Source organism: Diabrotica undecimpunctata, chromosome 6, assembly GCF_040954645.1.
Source record: "Diabrotica undecimpunctata isolate CICGRU chromosome 6, icDiaUnde3, whole genome shotgun sequence".
Lineage (NCBI taxonomy): Eukaryota > Metazoa > Arthropoda > Insecta > Coleoptera > Chrysomelidae > Diabrotica > Diabrotica undecimpunctata.
This window is the reverse complement of record NC_092808.1, coordinates 82,473,625-82,493,998: the sequence shown is the minus strand read 5'-3', so window position 1 is coordinate 82,493,998 and position 20,374 is coordinate 82,473,625.

The window sequence follows — 20,374 nt, the reverse complement described above, 5'->3', positions numbered from 1 at the left end:
GAAGACGACTTAAATACGTTCCTAAACAACGATCCCTCAATCATAATAGGAGACCTAAACGCAAGATCCCCAAACTGGAACGACAGAGCTACGAACAGAAACGGAAGACTACTAAACACATACATAGAAAATAATGACGACTTTATGGCAATGGGCCCCACAGACCTAACGCATTACCCAGGAAACGGACATCATCCAACAAGCACTCAGAAACAGCACTACAGAAGAGGAAGTAGAAATGCACACAGGAAGATTTAAGGATATACCACAAGAAATAAAAGACTTAATAAGGGAAAAGAACGGAGCAAAGCAGACAGCGAGAAGGAAACGGAACCAGGCAGACAAAAATAGAGCAAATAGGCTAAACAGAGAGGTCAAAACAGCACTACAACAACACCGTAGTGAAAGCTGGGAAAACCACATAAGAGACATGGAGGAGCAAGGACCAAATATGCAAAATATTTAGAGGCTCCAGAGAATACTGAAAAACAACAGAAAGCAAATCCCTCCATTACATGGAGAAAACGGAATAGTCTGCACAACAGAGGAAAAAGCAGAAGTAATGAGGAGTACTCTCGAAAGAGAGTGTACATTAAATTACCACCCAGACGAGGACATCGACTTCATAGAAGAAGTCGAAAGACAAAGAGGAAGACCCGAAAACCCGAACGAAATCATCCCTCCTACATCACCGGAGGAGTTAAACGAGCTAATTAAAAATAGCTCACCGAAAAAAGCACCTAGTCCCGATCAAATAACGAACAGGGCTCTAAAATACTTACCAGCGAGAGCCATAGTATATCTAATAAATATTATTAACGCAATGCTAAGATTCAAGAAATTCCCAAACAGATGGAAAGAGGCTCATGTCATAATGTTACCAAAGCCCGGAAAAAACAGCACATTTCCGCAGAACTACAGGTCAATAAGCTTACTACCTGCAATCAGTGAGATTGTAGAGAGAATAATACTCATCAGACTCCAAGCTGAAACAGACAGATTAGATATAATACCCGAAGCCCAATTCGGTTTTAGGCCAGAACACTCCAGTGAGCTACAAGTACTCAGATTAACAGAGTACATAGCAGCTGGATTTAATGACAAACAATTCACAGGAGCTGTCTTTCTAGATGTAAGCAAAGCTTTCGACAGAGTCTGGCATAAAGGACTGATCTACAAAATGAGACGATACGGTTACAGCGGAGCAATGGACAAGACTAATCTCTTCGTACTCAAGCAATCGTAGTTTCAGAGTCCGGATAGGACAAGTCCTATCCAAACTCGGGAACCCGGAGGCTGGAGTGCCACAGGGAGCGGTACTGTCACCTCTACTGTACACGATATACACAGCAGACATACCTAGAACACCAGGTACACTACTAAGCCTCTATGCCGACGACACAGCGATGGCGGCCAAACACAGAAATGTAGACATAGCGGTAAACAACTTACAAACAGCGCTAGACGACATAGAAGAATGAAGTTTAAAATGGAAAATCGCTATAAACTCCGAAAAGACACAGGCTGTACTTTTCAAAAAGAGGCACCAACAACTAGAAGAACAGGTAACTGTGCAAGACAATCCCATCGAGTGGAAAAGTGAAGCAAAATACTTCGGAGTAATCATGGACAAAGGCTTAACATTTAGCAAATATGTAGAAGCTACAGTATAAAAAGCCAATATGGCAAGAGCGTCAATAAGAGGCCTAGCAGGAAGAAAAAGCAAACTTAGATTGAAAACAAAAATTAGATTAATAAATAGTATAATTCTTCCTATACTAACATATGCATCTCTCGCATGGGGACACATATGCAATACATCAAAAAAGAAAATACAAGCGGCACATAACAACAGCCTAAGAGAAGCAGTCAACGTACCGAGATACGTAGCAGAAAGATTCCTCTTTAGAGAACTACAACAAATCAGAGTGACCGATACAATGAAAGAAAAAGCTAGGACAAAGTTCGCGGAGATAGAGAACCATCCCAGCCACATATTGCGAGAGATATTGAGGTAAGACGCTTTCCACAGATGGAAGCACAAAAGACCCAAACAACAAATAGTAGAATACTAGAGAGAAAATCTACAATCACACCAGAGAGAAAACAAAACACCAGAGAGAAAACCCTTCCAAAAACAACAACAACGCACAATGAAGATAGTTCGTAGCTCATAACCCTCGTGGACAATCGTCGCAACGTACAGTGTGGACCCAGTAAATTTTATGTAGATAATTTATTATATTAATATGCACTAATTCTGATTTTATGTTTCAGGCATCATACAAAAAAAAATCCAAAAAACAACAAAAAACGGCTTCGGTCACCAAAAAAATCAAAAAACTACTAACAAAAACCGGCGCAAGCCACAAAAAAATATTAACAAAAACCACTAAAAACTCGGGCATGTAGGGCTCAACCCCTTGAGCACCAAGTCGCCGAACTGAGCCTAGCTTAGAGCGGAGACTTGAGGCCCAAGTAAGCAATTTTAGTTCGCGGATAAGCCACATTAAGATAACAGGAATATAGCGCCAATACGCTGTCCTGAGTTGTGAATTCGGTTAGGAAACCATGTTGTGGTTCTATTACCCAGGATCTCCACATGAAGAGCATTTGGCTGATAGTTGTGCCCCTATCGCGCATCAGAGTGCTGTAGGGGGGAAAGGGATGGTCTGGAGCATTGGAGCGCGATGGAGTGACTCCTGTTTTTACTCCAGTTAATACACCTCGTTCCAATGAATTGTTACACCCGAACGTAATTTTTAGGGGTGAACCTTTCTCACAGGCTGGGTTTAATTAAATTGCTTGCTTGCTTTTAAATAGTAGCGCTCATTATTTTATGCCCTTCAAAATTCTCCCATTCGCGTTTTAAATAATTTGCAAAAGGCGCTCTTTTAACGATAAGTTGATAGGCTTTATTGTTTATAATTTCATCTAACAATGATAACCTATTTTTATTTGAAGATTCAGCACTATGGGCTGTATCTGTGTCTGAGTTATCCATCTCAACGTTTTCATTGTTGCTATTTGCTGTTGATATAATTTTATTTACTTGTGGGTTTTCTGTAACCTCATTGTTATCGAGAATTTGCAAAGTTTCATTTATTACATTTTCATCAACTATGTCTGGATTAAATTCAGCTAAAAATTGGTCGATATTAAAATCTATGTCACCGGGATTCTTTATATTTGATTCTGTTTTAACTGCATTAATATTTATTCGACTTAAAGAATCGGCAATGTTCGTTTTACCGGGTTTATATTTTATAGTATAGTTAAATTCTTCTAATTTTAATCTCCATCGTAATAATTTAGAGTTTGCTTCCTTTAAATTAAATAACCATATTAGGGGTCTATGGTCGCATAAAATTTCAAAAGTTCTGCCGTATAAATAAGGTCTAAATATTTTACAAGCCCATACAATTGCTAAAAGTTCTTTTTCTATCGTAGAATATTTTTGCTCTGTTTGATTAAGAGTTCTTGAGGCATACGCTACGGGTAAATCATTTGGGACTTTTCCTTGTGACAAAGTTGAACCTAAGGCTATATTTGAGGCATCTGTAGTTAAAATAAATTGTTTTGAAAAATCTGGAGGTTTTAAAATAAGGGCATTAATTAAAAGTTCTTTAAGATGATTAAAAGATTTCTTAAATTCTGGAGTGTGTATAACTTTTGCATGTTTCTTTTGACACATAGTTAAAGGTTTAGCTATTTTGGTGAAATTTTGGATAAATCTTCTGTAATATCCTGTTAATCCTAAAAATTACTTTATTTCTTTTTGTGTAGTAGGAATAGGAAAATTTTTGACTGCATTTATTTTTTCTGGATTTGGTCGTACTTCGTCTTTTGTTATAATGTGACCTAAATATGCCACTTCTGTTCGTAAAAATTCCTATTTATCTAGCTGTATTTTTAAATTAGATTTTCTTAGTCTTTCAAAAATTGCTTTCAGTCGTTTAACATGTTCTTCCAATGATGAGGAAAAAACAATTATATCACCTAAATATATACAGCATATTTCATTCTTATTTCCTCTTAAACTTTCTGAAAAGTAGCTGGGGCATTTTTCAATCCAAACGGCCTACGTAAAAATTCATAATGTGGTGTCTCTGTGGAAAATGCTGTTTTCGGTACATCGGCTGGTTCCATTTCTATCTGATGGAAACCATTTGCTAAATTTAAAGTAGTAAAATATTGATATCTTCCTAGACCATCTAGAATATTATCCATTAATGGCAAGGGAAATTTATTTTCTATTGTATTTTCATTTAGTTTGCGGTAATCTATAGCTATTCTATATTTCTTTTGGTTACTTGCGTCCATTTTCTTCTCTATTAGCCAGATGTGTGCATTAAAAGGCGAGTTTGAATCTTGTATTATTCCATTTTTTCACATGTCATTTATCTGTCTACTAACTTCTTTTTTATAAACTTCCGGATATCTATAATTCCTTGTGTAAACCGGAGTATCGTTAACTAAATCTATTTTATGCTTTATTTCATTCGTAAAACTAAGGGACGTTCCGTCTATATAAAAAATATCTCTATATTCATAACATAATTTACTTATAGCTTCGTATTCTTCTTTGTTACAATGATTAAGTCTAAGTTTCTTGAGATTTTCTTTTTGTAGATAATCTATTTCTTCTTCTTCGATGTCCATCTCCTCAATATGATATGACTGAATATTATTTAAATTGTCTTCTTGAATATATTCTACATTAGAAGGTTCCATAAATTTAATTTCCGCTGGAGTTTCTCCTACTACTTGTAGGTTACTTATCATAGTAAAAGCATTGTGATCATTTATCTCAATTGAACATGAAGGCATTTCTGCATTTCCGATTTTTGTATAATTTAGGATCGCTGTACCAGATCTTCTGTTAACTGGGACTTTAACTTTTTTAGCAGTTCTTGGTGGTATTCTTATTTTACTAGGTTTAAAGTATTTTTGTTTAGTTGGATCTTGTGATGTTAAAAAATGGGAAGAGAAATGGTTGGGGTCTTTAATTTTGAATCTTTAAAATCAATAATAGCATTGATTTGTGATAAGAAGTTGCATCCTAGCAAACCGTAAAAATTAGGAGAGAAATCGAAAAGATAAAATTTATGACAATTTGGATTTTTAAAACTAGGGAATATTGGAATGGACATAGTTTCATTATGAATTGAAGTAGCGTGTGCAGTATGCACAGCAAATTGCTCAGGAATTATATATTTCGAAAAAAGTTCTCTTGCGAGGTCAGGTCTAAAAAAACTTTGTTCTGGAATTATTATCTTAGGTAATTTATCATATTGTTTAATAGCATTAAAATTTATGTGGCTGTACTTGTTGAGGCTTGGACTGGAAAATTTTCATGATTATATATTCTTCTTTCGTTTTCATTGAAATTTCTTAAATTATTATTATTATATGTTCTTTCAAGATCATTATATCTTTCTTCTTTTACATTATTACTCGTTATTTTATGATTAAATAAATTATTTGGAGAACGTCTATCATTTTTAAAATTACTTCGTAAACTAAATGGACGATGAACTTGGACGATTTTAAAAACTAATATTTGGATTTCTGAAAAAATTATTATTTCTGTATTGACTAGAACTTTGGGAAGAATGTCGATTTTGAAAATTATTATAATTCGAAAAATTCTGATTTCGAGAAAAATTATTTCTATTTGGAAATGAAGAGTGTTGTGAATTATTATTTGAATTTTTATTAGAATTATTATAGGATCGAGAATTATTAAAATTTGAGGGTCTCGTATTATTATTTCGATTTTTGTAAGAAATAAAATTTTCTTCTTCTTTAGCGAAAGCCATTGCTTGTTCTATTGAATCAGGATTCTTTAATCTGACTACTAACTGCATGTGATAATTAAGGCCATTTATAAAAGTTTTAAGACAAAGATCTTCATATTGTGGAATTTTTAATATTTTTACATTTAATTGGTCATTAGACATATTTATTTTTGAACAAAGAATGCTTCTAGCATCCTGGATTCTTAAACCAAAATTTTGTGCATTTTCGTTTCTTTCTCTTTTCATTGAAATTATATCTTGTATTAAACAATCAATTGATCTCTGATCAGAAATTGTTACTATAAGAGAATCTTTAACTTTTGCCCAAGAATCAAGTTCTGTTCTTGATGCAATAAGGTCTGCTGCTCTGTCAGTTAATTTACTTAAAACAGTATCAAAACGACAAACATTTATAGGATTATTTGCATCTCGATTGCTATGATTATTCACATGATTTAATAAATCTATTTAATTGTTTCGGATTGCCATCAAAAGTAGGAATAATATCTGCTTGATATTTAATTAATTGAAAATTGGGTTGAGTCATCTCGTTAAAAGTTAAATTTACTAAATGACCTAAAATGTCCTCCACAGTGAATCAAAAATATATAATATATAGGTAAAAATATGGATTTTGGTAAAATAGGAAACACTTACATGAATATTTTCATTTTCTATAGACTTCAGACTATTTTTGTTCTTCCGTCTGCACCAATAGGATTCTGGACGATGCTGGTTCCTTCTCCCTGGTCTTGGCTTCTCCAATGGGTTGTGGACAATGTTTTTTCCTAGCCCTGGAAGTTTGGCTGTTGTTTTTTCCGTCAATCTTTAAAAAGAAAAATTGCACACGAAATTCGGCAAGGTTAGCACGAACACTGTACAATTTCGAAAACTCCGAATGACTGCGACAGTTACGAAGTTCAAATCCGAAAACGGATTTTTAAAAAAATTATTTTCGTAACAAAATTTGTATATTGAGAACGTACAAGTATGGTAACAACTAAAAAACAAAAAGCTCTTAATCTAATTAAACAGTGGTATATATAGTCTTTCTATATGTCGTCACATATTGGATAATCCAGGGACGTAACTGTAGTACCTAATCTTATCAATTATCTTACCCTTTTTTAAGAAAGGGAATACAGGCTTAAAAATTATTTTTTACATCATCATCATATAACGGGGGTCCTACGGCGATTGCCGCTTCCCGCATTTCAGCCTCCATCTTTTCCTATCTCTCCAATCTCCCTCTTCTAAGCCTCTAGATTGCATTGTTTTTGTAATTTCTCTTCTCTAGGAATTTGGTGGTCTTCCCCTTTTCCTTCTTTCTGGCGGAACATACATTAAGGCTTTCTTTGGCCACCGCTCCTCCTCCATTCTCATCACGTGACCATACCATTGTAATTGCCTTCCTTGTATTCTATCTGAAAGAGTATCTCTAATTCCTGCACGGTTTCGTATTTCGTATATTTTTTTACACATTTCAAAATTAAGTTTATTGATAACAAATTGTGTAGATTTTTATAATTGAAGAGTTAATTAATTTATTATTTATTTAGTTATTAATTTTAAATAAATTTCCTTGTAATTTTATTCCTCTATAAGTTTATTTTATTTTCAAAATATATAGTTACTTATTACTTAAGAAATACACTTTTTTAGATTATTTGTAAATGCTTTACATTAAGTATGCAAACTATTATACTAATTTAAGTAATTTTGTCGTTTTCCGCTTATTCAGAGTCCATGTCTCGTTTCCATACGTTATTGTGGGACGAATTATTGTCTTGTACACTCTTATTTTTGCTGATATTGAGAGTATTTTTGATTTAAGTACGGTCATTAATGAGTAATATTCCCTGTTATCTGCAATGATCCTGGCTGCCACGTCCCTTTCATATTTATTTTCAGATGTATGATCGACGATCAAATTGTATAGTATTTGTCTTCTATTGATGTATCTATCTAAATGATGTATTTGTCTTCTATTTAAAGGTGTGGGATACTTACTTCTACAGTGAAAGTGAAAGAAATTCATATTTTGTTGATTTTTCACCTTCACATTTATGCTTCTTTCTAAGAGATAAGAATTGGTGAGTTTGAATCAGAGCAAAAAATTGTTCTAGATCTGAAACTAGAAAGAATAAAATTAATCACAAATCCAAAAGTAACCCGTATAAATATTAACAATCTAAAAGAAAGATCACTACCAAAGGACAGTTGATGAAAGATTACATGTCCAAATCGATAGATTTCAATTAACGAAAATCATCATTGATAGTACCAAAGGAAAAAATCGGAGGCAAACAAAATAGTAAACATAGTAAACTACCTGATAAACCCAAAATAATGCTAAAACAAAGAAGGCAAACGAAAGTAAATAGCAACATACAGAGACTACAATACACAAAACTTTGTAAGACAATAAGGAAAAGTGTTAAGAAAGACATAAGAAAATACAATAAAAGAATGGTAGAAAGTGCAATCGAAAACAGCAAAAACTATAAGAAACCTAGAAAAGCAATAATCATTGGGAACACTGGAAAGAAGTAAATCGTTGCTCTAACAAACGAAAGCACCAGAATTACAAACAGAAATTAAATAAAACAACTCATGACTAAATTCTACAGCAAACTATAGAAAGCCCCTGAAACACTTCAGTGAAGAAAAGTAATCAATAGCAAAGAAGATGTACCAGAAGTCCTCCCGGAACAAGTAGAATCGACAATTATTACAAAAATGAGAAGCGGTAAAGTAGCTGGAACAGATGGCCTAACAGTGGAACTGATAAAATACGCTGACAAAGAAACCTGAAAAATCTTCTTCTTTTTATATAGACACTACTCTGTCTATTTTTCAATGTGCCTCCAGTAAGTTGTCATTATATCGTTTGCGTGGTCTTCCTACTGATCGTCTTCCTATTAGAGAACTGTCTCTTGCCGTCTTTACTACTCTATTTGGTATAATTTGGCTTATATGATCGTTCCATTATACTCTTCTATTTCTTACCCAGTTTTTGATGTTCTTAATCAAATTTTCTAAATGTTTTCATCTCTGCTGTTTCTAACATCCTTTTTGTTCTCTCTGTGTCAAGTCTTGTTTCTGCCGCTTATGTCATTATTGGTCTGATGACTGTTTTGTAAATTCTGCCTTTTGTTTCTTTCCAGATATTTTTATTTCTCCATATTGTTTCGTTTAGGCAGCCTGCGGCTCTGTTTGCTCTATTCAATTGATCTTCCACTTCGGTTTCGAGCTTTCCGTAGCTAGGTAATGTGATGCCTAGATATTTAAACTCCATCACTTGCTCTAAGATCTGACCTTCCAGCTCCAATTTAGATCTTAGTAAATTTGCTCTTATAACCATGCATTTTGTCTTTGTTAGGGAAATTAACATGTTAAATTTTCTGGAGATTATATTAAATTGGTGCAGCATACGTTGTAAATCATCTTTACTTTGAGAGAGCAGTGTTGCGTCGTCTGCATAGCAGATTATTTTAAGTTGTTTTTCTCCCATTTGGTATTCTTTTTTAGTTCTTACTTTTTTTATTATTTTATCCATAATCAGGTTAAACAATAGAGGACTCAGGGAATCTCCCTGTCTTATCCAATTGCCAGCTTCAATAGGGTCGGTTAGTTCTTCTTCTACTTTTACTTTTATTGTGTTGCTTTGGTAGATATTTTCGATCGTTTTGATTATTCCCAGAGGTATGTCTCTTGCATTCAGTAAGTGGATAAAGTCTTTTAATTTGACCCAGTCAAATGCCTTTTTAAGGTCCACGAATCATAGATATACCGGTTTGTTGTATTCTAATGACTTCTCTTGCACTTGCCTCAATTTAAATATGGCGTCGGTGCATGATCTTCCCGACCTAAAACCTTGTTCTTCTGCTAGTGTTATAATTTCATTCAATTTAGGGAGACAAATCGAACCCGGAAAATTACAGAGATATTAATTTATTAAACACAACACTCAAATTAACACCCATACCCGACCACTGGAATACAGCAAAAATAATTCTAATTAACAAGAAAGGTAGCAAAGAGGATATAAAAAACTGCAGACCTGTAAGTCTACTACCAATCATATACAAGATATTCACAAAGATCATTAATAGCAGATTAACAAATTCATTAGATGTTGCACAGCTAAGACAGCAAGCTGGCTTCAGAAGTGGATTCACTACCATGAATCATATCCATATGCTTCGAGACCTAATGAGTAGAGCAGTAACCTTTATAGATTTCGAGCAGGCTTCGATTCTATATATCCCAAGGCAGTAATAAAAGCTTTGGCCGACCAAGTTCATTGACAAACCGTACATAAAAACTTTAGCAAATATAAAAAGCGAATTTTAGACAATCGTGGGCAGAAATGAAGAATGACTATGTAAGGGAGGCTACACCATAATCGGAAGAATATGCTGAGAATAACAATGATGATGATGATGATGATGAAGTGAAATCAAGAGTGGAATTATTCACAGACAACACTAAGGAAATTTAAAAACAATATTTTTTCGTTGCTACCTAGAGTTCGAAGTCGAAAACTTCAAACTATCATTTCTCGCCTATGTATCTTCTTCTTCTTCTTCGTCTAGCCATTCACGTCCACATCTGAACATAAGCCTCTTCAGGTCTTCCTTTCCATTGTTTTTTATTGTACGCTACTTGTAGCCAATTTTTCCCGGTAGTCCTTTTCAGATCATCTGTCCATCTCATAGGAGGTCTGCCTCTGAGTCTTTTGTGTTGGTATGGTCTCCAGGTTAAAATTGATCTGTGCCATTTGTTTAGATCGCTCCTAGCTACATGTCCAGCGTATTCCCATTTCAACTTTAATGATTTTTGCACCACATCGGTGACTTTGGTTTTCTGTCTTAACCATGTGTTTGTTTTCTTGTCCTTAAGTGATATACCTAGCATTGCTCTTTACATCGCGTGTTGAGTGACTCTAAGTATATACGCCTACGTATAGGACATATAAACCATTTTTTAATCTATTGTTCTCTTTTTGTAAACGAATGCAACAAGTAAAATATTCCCAACATTGTCAATAAACTTTTAGGTACAGACTTTAATTATGTTGATATTGCAAATTATGGAAAATGTACAGAAATAAGAAATTTTGCGGTTATCAGAACCACTTTTAACAAACATATTTTGTGTTTATCCAAAATATTATAATTCTTTTCGTGTTGTGGATGCTTGCTTTTTGTTTATTTAGTTCGTTTATTACTTCTGTTTTTAAAATTCTGTTGAATAACCAAATTCGTAGCATTCACCAGTGGGTTCACATTTCTTTCGTTTCCAGTTCCTATGCATGACATCTGTAAGTTTCCATGCTTTGACTCAATACATTATGTATACCAAAAACACAGACAAAATGGAAGAGCCAAACTGAATAAATTCGATAATAAATAAATGTGGAGTGCTTAAAAAATTGATCGAAAGTCTCAATTTTTATTTCCAGTTACGACATTTTTAAAATTAAATTTTTTATAAAGGTTATGTCATGTAACTGTGGCCAATACCAACTTTCTTATTTTAAATCCTATACCCTGCATATTATTAAATTTTTGGATTTTTCATAATATTCTAGACATATCTCCTATAAAATGTCCTATACATCTATACAGAAAAAAAATCCTCAGAAGAGTCTTTGGACCTTATCACGACCCGAATACTAAACAATATAGAGTGAGAACAAATACCGAGGTCAATCAGATATATAGGGCTAGCGATGTAGTATAAGAGATTATCTCCCAACGTCTAAGATGAACTGGCCATACTCTCTAATAACCGCCTTACTAAGGTCATCTGGGAGAAAGTCCCGACATGAAGAAGGCCCTTGGGACGTCCACGAATGCGAGGGAAAGATATGGTCAGATTTAAGAACAATACTTACTGAACCAACTAACATGGACGATCATTCGAGATGAAAGCAAGTTCTGCAATCAGACGAGACCCACCCCGGGTTGCAGTGCTACGAGAAGAAGAAAATGTCACGAATGTCCATCTTTAACTGTTTGGGAAATATTAAGCGTTTTTAGATTTATTGCAAAATCTGCAACGATTATTTCGCATGTCTTGATAATCCAGAACATCGATGCCATTTAGTATAACATCAGAATAAGAAGACCCCTTATCACGGTTGTTGTTTGCTATCACCCTGTCTGAGCTAAAAGGGGCATTTGTCAATCGAGGATCTAAGTCGATCTTAAAATCGAGGCCTTTGCTAATGATCCAGATGCAGTCGTTTATTCTACAAGAAACGTGAGAAAGGTGTTTTCATAACTCGAGGAAGAAATAGGTAGTGTGGGTCTTGGAATAAGTGAAGAGAGGACAAAATATATGCTGGTAACCAAAAATCCAAGCCCAGAGTTCGGCAAAACATAACTATTAATGACCACAAATTTGATTAAAGTAGTAATAAAGTTTAAATCTATATATGAGAGCGATAATCACAAATGACAATTACATAGAAAAAGAGTTCTTAGCAAGTATAGCTGCGAGAAACAGAGCATTTTGCACCTTATCATCATTATTAAGATCTAAACTGCTGAAAAGATAATCTAAATTAAGACTGTACATGTCAATTATTCGCCCGGTATAGAAGTGAAACATCGACTGTACACCAGCGAGAAATAAATAAGCTACCGTCATTTGAAAGAAATGCCATTTGGTCCTCAAATAGGTAACTTGATATGAGAGTGGAGAAGGCGCCGCAATGCTGAATTCGTGACCCCATGGTACTGAAAACGTCGTCAGCCATTTAAAAGCTATCATAAGCTACCATATAAAAAAATAGGAAGGTCATATGATAAGATGAAAGGAAGATAATGTATTTGAGAGACCAGACGGTAGAAAATCTGTAGGCGGTCTTGGAAAAAGATGAAATGATGATGGAGCGCAAGATCCTAGAATATGAAAGGCTATACTAGATGCGGCGAAGACTGATTTCGAGCTGTGAGGCCAGTCCAGAAAAAGAAGAAGGTCTTGATAATGAGAAAGTAAGTAAACACTATTTTAGCATCCCTTTTTACTGGTATGAAATAAAAAACAAATTATCCTAGTGTTGTGTACTTTAGTCTAAAACGTCTGACTTAGTAAATTTTTGTCTATCTATAATATATGATGTATTTAACAATAATTGTATGAACAATGATTTATTTAACAAGAATACACAAGTACCAGAACGAAAGAATAGCGTGTACCTTTAGTGACAGTCTTTATTAAGTTTTCTTAAAATGACCAAATCATATACCAGATTGTAAAAAAAAATTTTTTTTATGTAATAATATGTATCTTACTGTTTGTGTATGTCCCTTCGCTAATAACCCTTAGTAGTTAAAGCGGGTATATTTGTTTAAATAATTAAAAAAAAGAATGCACAAAATAACAATTCTGTAGATGATTGATTGGTTATGAAGAAAACACACGAACACAAATGGATGTTTAAACGAAGAACATATTTTTGTGAAAAAATGATGGCAATGACAGATAATACTGTGATCCAATTAGAACATGATTTGTTTTCTGATGAGTGTACCTTGACACTTCACGGGCATATTAACCGTCAGAATTACTTCTATTGGTTTAGGGAAAATTCTCACTGGATGAGAGGGGAACATATACAATATCCTGAAAAAATTAATGTATCGGCAATAAATGTTGAAGATCATATCATGGGTCCCTTTTTCATTAATGGCCATTTGAATGGCGATTATTATTAATTATTGAGCCCTTCTTCAAAATAATGTCATAACAATTTTGACTTACTCATACCCTGATTCAGCAAACCTACAAGTGTCAGCGAATATGATATCCTTTTAGCAAGATGAAGCACCACTCCATTACCAAATCAATGTTCGGCAGTCAGTCAAACGATTTTTTTCAAATCAGTGGATAGGGAGTCGTGGATCGATAAAATGTCCAGCACGACCATTTAATCTGATGCCATTAGATATATTAGACTATTTTTTTACTATTTACTTGATCAAGAAATAAACAGTATCACTTTTATTAGTTTTTCAATGTATTGTACAAAAATTTCTCTACTCAGATAATTACTTAATTTTTCCGAAATAGTTAAAGGCAGGTACATGACATTCTAGACATTCTATATGAGATATGTCAAGAATATTCTGAAGAATCCGAAAATTGAATTATATATATATATATATATATATATATATATATATATATATATATTCTTTTTCTTTTTTTTTGTTGAAAAGGGCTTTAGTAACTAGATGAGTATTAATATATATGGATATTTTGGGTTTTTTGGGTTTTGTAGTCAAATACTGGCCTTAAGTAACACTCTTTGAGGTTTGTTAAGCTTTCGAGTTTACTTAACTCTTTATCAAAACGCACTAAAAATTAAAACAAAAAACTCTAGTAATCAATGAAGTTGTATCTTCAACAGCCTTACCCTTGTGAGGATTTTACTATAATTAATAGCAATCTTTACCGGAATCAGACATCATCTATCCGTACAGAGGCAGGAGAATCCGACGATATCAAAATCAAACGTGAGGTCCGACAGGAATCTATACCATCACTCTTGCTGTTTAACCTATACTCTAAGGAAATCTTTCAAGAATCAGTAGAAGATGTTGAAGCCGGAATACAAATTAACGGAGAATGTATCAATAACATCAGATATGCAGATAACACGGTGGTATTCGCTGACAGTCAATAACCCCCTTCAGGAGTTAATGAATCAAGTCACAGAAGTAAATGAGAGATATGGACTTTCACTGAACATTAAGAAAACAAAATGTATGATGATGTCTAAGAAGGAACAGCAAATTGAAAGAATCAGTGTGAATGGTCAACCAAACAGCATCATCATCATCATTATCATCATCAAGCCTTTATTTATCACGTCCACTGCTGAACATAGGCCTAATGTGGTCAGCCCAACGTATAGGTGGTCTTCCTCTACTACGTTTGTCTGCTCTTGGCCTCCAATGTGTAATTTTGCGCTTCCATCGGAAGTCATGTATTCTCGCTACATAGCATACAAAATTCCATTTTAGTTCCGTTATGCGTTCCACAATATCAGCAATACTCGTCGTCGCAGATTTTCGTTACTTATTCGGTCCCGCAATGTCACTCCCAGCATAGAATGTTCCATTCGTCTCTGTGCCACCCTCAATTTCGAAGCCGTAGTCTTGGATAGAGTCATAGTTTTCGCCACATAGGTCATGAACGGTAATACGCATTGGTCAAATACTTTTCTTTCGAGGCTAATTGGTATGTTGGCCCCAAGTGCGTCTCCCAGTTTTCCAAAGGCTGCCCACGCTAAAGTAATTCGTCTTTGGATTTCGCATGTTTGGTAATCCCTATTGATTCTTATTTTGTGACCCAAATACGTATATTTCACTACCAGTTCTACGACTTTGTTTTGACTAATAAATGGTCATTGGGAACCATATTTGTCATAAACTTGGTTTTGGACAAGTTCATTCTGAGGCCCATCTTCGAACATGCAAAGTCCATTTATTTAACATATCTGTGGCTTCTCCTAACCAATAGACAGAGTAAAAACACACCTACCTTGGTGCAAACTTCAATGAAAATTAGGACCATTCCCTAGAAATAAAATCTAGGACAGAGAAACCAAGAGCTGTATTTCAAAAAATGGCTAAGAGATTCAAATGTTACGATTTATCAGTATCCATAAAAATCAGGTTACTACGATGTTATATCTTTCCTATACTGCTGTACTCGTTGTCGATACAAGATACTACGTCGCTGTACAACAACGTAGTTGTTGACACTCACAGACGCTACATGCAAGAAAATTGAGGCTTTATCGTAGAATCCTGAAGATATCCTATACCGACCACGTTATTAACCGGGAAGTTTTATTAAAAATGCAAAAAAGGTTATTATGCAATGCAATAAATGTAATGCAAAAATGAGTTGTTAACCACAATAAAAACAGCCAAAATTGAATATCTCGGTTACATCAAGATAAAGTAGAAGGAAAACGAGAACCAGGAAGGCGAAGAATTTTCTGAAAAATCTACGTACGTGGTTTAACACAACAATGGCAAATCTTTTCAGAGCCGCAGTTTGCAAAACTGTATGCGTATAGATTTCTATGATGGTCGCCGATATCCAAAACGATTGGGCACTACAAGAAGAAGAAGAATGACCCCTACTCAAAAATACACCCAAATCTTGGTTGGTCAGAATACACCAGTCAATTAACAGACACCAGTCAACAATCATCAGTTGGCTGTCATCTTCTGACCAACCCAGATGTGGGTGTAGTTTCGAGTAGGGGCCACAGTGTTCCCGAAGAGTTAGTTCTTTAAACATGGACAGTATGTCGTTTGAATTTTTAACGTTTATCATTTAATATATAATCTAAATATAAGCACTGGTTGGTGATGAAGTTATTTAGAAAGTACTTCAACGTTCACCGAAGATGGTGTGATAATACCGGAAACGTTCGTTCAGAACAATTTAAGCAACTGTGATCTATTCGGATTTTAATTTAATGTTTTATTAAACATATACCAAATACACCATAAGTTTTCACTTTATCGTAAAGTTTTTAACTATTATGGTACACAGTCATCCGCCATGAACTTTCCCATTTTAAAACTATATTTACAAGTCTCTGGTAGTGAATTATGACCATTTAAATTAAAGACGTAAGGGATTCTCAGAGTCAGGATAATCTAAGGAAGACATCTCGATAGAAGAGAAAAAACCAATAACGAGAGATAAAGAACCAGAGAAGACCATGCAAACTTGTGATAATGCCATTTGACAATGTGACATTTTATGTAATATACTGATTAAGTATGTAGATAAAAATTGTCGGTTAGTCAGATATAAATAGTAACTATAAATTTGCGGAAAAAAATTTAAATATATTTAAAACACAAGAAAATTGCATAGTAACGATTTAGTTGGAGAATTGTGGTTAGGAAAGTACGACAGAATTGACGCGTATTATATGTAATCCAGTTTTACGATTTTGTATGCGAAGTGAAGAAATCTGAATGAAGCACTAGTTGAGTTAGGTATAGCTATTTTAGGGTTTATGTTGGTTTAATAATCGTTATGGTCGTTATAATTCACATAATAGTAAAAATAAAACAAAATAATAAAAACCGATCGCATTTTTTAAAAATTTATAGGTTATACCAACTTTAAAGTGCCTCTTTATTGATTCACAACTGTCCAATGGAATGTTGGCTAGTTAGCCTATTGTGATCGTCTTAACTTAATAAATAAGTAAAAACGAGCCAATTTAAAATATATTTGTCCATAGTTCGCTTAATGCTTTTGGAGTGTAAAATGTAAATCTGTTTTTTTTGCAGGCAAAATTTCTGGACATATTTTTCATTTTTTTTTAATACATGTAATTCTGTCTCATTGCTATAACTAGTTGTCGTATAGCAATATTAATACAACCTTTTTATAATCTAAAGGCAACGAATTCAAACCTGACGTTGTTCTTAAAATGTTGTGTTACATTTTATTGAAACAAGATTTTTTTTACAGAATAGAATAAACTCTCAATAACAAAACGCTTCTTTTTCTTGAGCCCAGGAGTCGTCCACTACTGGGCATAGGCGTCTATAATTTTTTTTCCATTGGTGTCTCTTAGCAATTCTCATCTATGCCTTGTCCATGATATGTTTTACATCATCCGTACACCTCTTCTGCAATCTGCCCACCTTTTTCTGTTTTCTTTTGGTCGTCAGTTTTTTATTCTCTACGTCCAATTTTCAGGGTTGTCTCGAGCAACGTGACCGACCCAATTCCATTTAAGACTCACCATATGTTCCTTGACATTAGTAATATTTGTTTTGTCCTGAATGTCAGTATTCCGAATCCTGTCTCTCAACCTGACCCCAAGCATGACTTCTTTGAGTTTTACTGAGCTATTCTAAAATTTTCTTAGTAAAAGCCATGGTGATCTCAAAACCGTACTTAGTTAGCAGTAAGATATTGTTAAAACTTTCGAGCAACCCCGTATAATATACTTTCAGTTAAATTTTACCCGACCTTTATCTTATACCCCGAGAGAGGGGCTACAGGTAGTTGCGGACAGAAGACAGTCTCATGACAACATCGTTACAATAAGGACGCTAGTTTTAAATTTATCGCTTACAAAATATTTTACATGTGCCTTTTTCTTCAATTCATGTGCCTTTTGTTTTTGTATTAGTCTACGTGAAATTCTATTAAGATTTAACTGACATGCCCTACAGATATACTTGTCATACACTCTACTCTGTATATAAACTTTTCTGATCTTTGTTCTTATCAAGCTGCATTGTTTCGTTTTTGTAACTTCATTAATTTTGATCTGGATATTACCTGTTCGTAAATGTTTTTAATAAGTGTAATGTATCAAACTAATCTAATAACTAACTGGACAGCATTATGGCCCAGGTGTAGAGGAAGGCTAGAAAAGGATGGCGGGATGATGTAGAAGATGATATGAAAGCAATGAATGTTAGAAGCTGAAAAGTGTAGTGCTAGGACAGAATGAAATAAAAAAAAATCATAACGGCAGCAAAGACACGCAGCAAGCTATAAATGACATGAAGGAATAATCTACCTTACCTAACAATAGGATTTTAAATGCCATGGCGTTAGCTTTAATACCTAGGAATTGTAAAACTTAATGAATGAATGAATGTATCATTCTAGTTGAAGTCTATTCGAGCATCCCTCAGGGCTGACAAAAAATATATTCTTTCATAATGCTTTTCACTTTCAAATCATTACATCACTTGCTAAATGTAATAGTGGCACATTTCAAAAAAGTGAAATAACACAAAATGGTTAGTTAAAATAATCGCCAACTTTGCATGAATATTAATGTCACTAAAATAACAGACTAATCTTATTTCCTTGATCGAAGATAGTATGTAAGACATGATAAACTTAATTTTGGATTACCTTGAATTACGTAGATATCATTAAAATAATTTAGATACTTTAACGGATTTTTAGTCCTTTTTTGATATATACTGTTCTTATACTGTTTTCTCGTAGCATGTCTAAATTAAATATTATATTTTAAATCGGATTAAACCACAACTGATGTTTGGAAAGGGATCGCTAAAAAAGTGAATAAAGTCTTTTGATTAATATTTCATAAAAGGCCTTCTTCCCGTCTAGTTAAGACCAATGCTTATTGGTTGTGTGGAATTTTTCCTAAAGTAATAATACAATAACAAATAGTCGTCATCTTCTTCTTCTTGCTGTAAAACTTGGAGCATTTCGTAATAAATATTTTTTTATGTATAAACTTAACTGTTTTATACTGCCACGTAACTGAAGTAGCTTGTGATAACTTCGGAATTAACAACAGCAACTGCTGCCTGACGGAAACTGTAAGTGCCGTTTGCAGTTGCTGTCTGCCATCTGCTGCCGTTGTCTTGTCGGAATCGTACCTTGCCAAATAACAATTTTAAAATTACATTTTAAAATTGCTATTTGACGTTTCAATAATAAATCTTGTTCAAAAAAGATTTCAACTAGTGTCTTCCTAGATTCGTGTAAATTTGTGAAAAATTAGTTTATATTATGATACAGTTAATTATGGCAATTTCTAGAATTAATACTTAATATCTAGGATTTTAGCATAAGTAAAAGTGAAGCTGATATTAGCATTTCAGCACATGTAGTTAGAACCTGGGAAGATTTAAAAAATGCCTAACTAAATACATCTTCTTCTAGCACCGACACTACTAACCCGGTTCAGTAGCGAACGTTTTTCAGTCAGGATATTTGTCGTCTACCAGAACACTTTTTTCCATCGATTTTACTCTTTATAACCAGCTGCAATAACTCATACATCTCATTTCTCAGTATGTGCCCAAAATATGTTGTTTTCCTTCTTTTAATAGTAGTCAAAAGTTTTCTGCCTCTTTTAATTCTGTGCAAAACTATTTCGTTTGTAATATGATAGGTCCATGGTATTTTCAAAATTCTTCTAAAAATCTATATCTCAAAGCTTCCAGCTTTCTCATTAAGTCAACATTACCAGTACAAGCTTCGGCGCCATAAGGAAGAATGGAGTGGAAATAACATTTTACCATCCGATATCGGATTTACAGATTGAGTCTTTGGTTACTCAGAAATTTCCTCATCGTCAAAAAGGCTGCTCTTGATTGTTCTATTCTTGATCGAATTTCTGATTTTAAATCTAAATCTTTAGTAATCCAGACTCCTAAGTATTTCATTTTGTCCACTTGTTCAATATTTTCATTTTTATCTGGATAAATGTTACGACCTTACCCCTCATACTGATAATCATGGTGTTGTTTTCTTTATGTTTATTGTTAAACCAAACTATTCTCCAGTATCACAAATTGTGTTTAGTAGCGTCTCTAGGATTTTCTCATTTCCAGCGATAATGACTGTATCGTCGGCAGAACGAATGTTATTTATATTTTTACCATTTATCCTAATCCCTTCTGTACAGTTTTTAAGTGCTTGTGTGAATAACTCTTTAAAGTATACATTAAAAAGTAATGGTGAAAGTACACAGCCTTTTCTCACACACTACGCTGATAAAAGATATATTT